Here is a 2,480-nt window from a genome sequence, read left to right as displayed (position 1 = left end):
TGGATTTCTGAAAGTAAAAATAAAAATAGGAAACAACCAGAAAATGAAAACAATAAATTCTTGTTTTCGGTTTTTTTAGTTGATAATAGAAACCTTAAATATAATTTTAAGCAAATATAAAAATACAAAAAGACAAGAAATTAATATATCATAAATTTTCACTATTTTTATTTCATGAAAACAGAAAACAAGAAATCAAATCAAACATGTTTTCAGAATTCTAATCCTTAAAAAATAAAAATAGAAAATAAAAACCGAAACTAAATACACTGTTAAATTTAAGATACACCATGCACATATCTATCTAGCTCACTCTTGTACTCACGACCTGCTGTGTTAAATTTGATTTCTATTAAAATATGCGAAATGTATCTGAATTTGTTCCTTTCACGCTTTGAGTGGTTCCAGCAAGGCACCATGTATGCTCTAAAGAAAGGATTAAATATTGCAAAATTATTAGATAACAATATCCCTACAATCAAAATCAAAAAGACTAAGTTGAACGACCAAGAAGCATGCATAAGAAAGATAGATCTCAAATCCAACATGAGCAATGACACCATTGTTGGTAAAGCTTCCACCTTTCATTTCTCGACAAACAAGTAATCCACAAGTATAAATACCCCAAACCCACAAAGATCTAAACCATATATCTCAACAATCTCATTCTCAAATTAAACATATTCTAAGCAAGCCACACACTATACGAAGGGGAAAATGGCAGAAGCCAATGTAGTGCCGTTGGATTTCTGGCCAAGCTCTTATGGAATGAGAGTGAAAATCGCTTTGGCAGAGAAGGGTATCTCATATGAGTGCAAACAAGAAGACTTGGAAGCTAAAAGTTCTCTGATTTTAGAGATGAACCCGGTTCACAAAATGATACCAGTTTTGATTCATAATGGAAAATCCATTTGTGAATCACTTAACATTGTTCAGTACATTGATGAGGCATGGAACCTCAAACCTTCTCTACTTCCATCTGACCTTTACAAACGATCCCAAGCCAGGTTTTGTTGAATAACTATTTGATTTTTCAATTATTTTTTTCTTCATTAATAACAAAAATGGATTCTTTCAATTTATAAAAAAAATTTCATTACATTGAATGTTATCTCCAATTATATAAATTGTTTTGATCATATCACTAGTAAATATGAAATTTCCAATACCCCTCAGGTTGAAGATTGGATATTTGTGAACGGTCAAATAATGTTCCTAATAACTACGACATGATAAGTTCAACAATAATAGTTATGATAAATTTTGATATCATATTAGAATTTGGATTTTTGACAACTCCACTCTCAAATTCTGAATTAGTTTTTGAAATTGAATAAGCCTAAAACCTAAATTTTAAGATGATATCAAAATTTAAATTATCTATATATAATTGTATGGTTGATTATTTTTATGAGAATAGCTGTTATTTAGTATGTTAACCATACACATTAACTAATAATAATATCTAAGGACATGATAAGGGGATAGATGTTTACTATCTAGTTGGTTGTAGTTCTGGTTCTTTGTTTTTCAAATTATTTTATAAAGTTGATTTTAAGAAGGGTAAAGAAAGTTAAGTGACTGTTTGATGTAGGTATACAATGCTGTGAAGAAGGTATGGACAGGGAAGGGTAAAAAACAAGAAGAGTTCAAGAAATAATTTATACGATGCTTGAAGACCATGGAAGATGAACTTGGAGACAAGCCATATTTTGGTGGTGAGGACTTTGGGTATGTGGATGTGGCTCTTGTTCCCTTCACTAGCTGCTTTTACACGGTTGAGACCTGCGGGAAACTAAGCATAGAGGAAGAGTGTCCCAAACTTCTGGCTTGGCCAAGAGGTGCATGGAAAAAGAGTGTGGCCAAGTCACTCCCTCACCCACACCAGATCTATGCCTTTGCCATGCAGTATAAACAGAGACATGGACTAGAGTAGATAGATGTTGCTGCTGATCAAATGCATGAACTCATGGGGAAACAAATTCTGTCTTTGGGAATAATAATGCATGAGATTAAAGTAATATGTAATATAAAATTATGAAAGTGCTTCTGTGTATTTGTTTCGTTTGTAGCATGTTTTGAGCTTTTATTCCATGTGCTGCGAGTGACAAATATTGCATCGAAATTTCATGTATGATGTGGCTGTGACATCCTGAATAAACAATCTTCCATATCAAATAATAAATCTTTATTGTTCTTTGATGTTACTACAAAAGGATAAGACTCAACATATATAGAGATACCACTCCACTCTAGAATGAAGTTGAGTGATAAGAGAGAGAAAGAAAGAAAAGAAAATGTAGAAGGGATCAAATTAGATTAACGTATAATTATTTATATCATTTTATAATTTTTAATTAAATAATATTTTTTTAAAATTCAGTTGGATTGAAAGTTTTTTTTACATAAATTATATAGATAAAATTTTATATTAATCTAAAATCATTTGTTATTTCGGTTATATGAACTAAAATCAACAT

The 2,480-nt window shown here is 30.8% G+C and overlaps 1 pseudogene; it reads left to right on the top strand.

Moving 5' to 3' along the window:
* The first annotated feature begins 717 nt into the window (after window positions 1–717).
* Window positions 718–1,936, top strand: LOC100788076 (probable glutathione S-transferase parA; annotated as a pseudogene).
* Window positions 1,937–2,480: the final 544 nt, after the last annotated feature.

Source organism: Glycine max, chromosome 18 (assembly GCF_000004515.6).
Source record: "Glycine max cultivar Williams 82 chromosome 18, Glycine_max_v4.0, whole genome shotgun sequence".
In the NCBI taxonomy this organism is placed as follows: Eukaryota; Viridiplantae; Streptophyta; class Magnoliopsida; order Fabales; family Fabaceae; genus Glycine; species Glycine max.
This window is presented reverse-complemented; position numbering and strand designations above follow the sequence as displayed.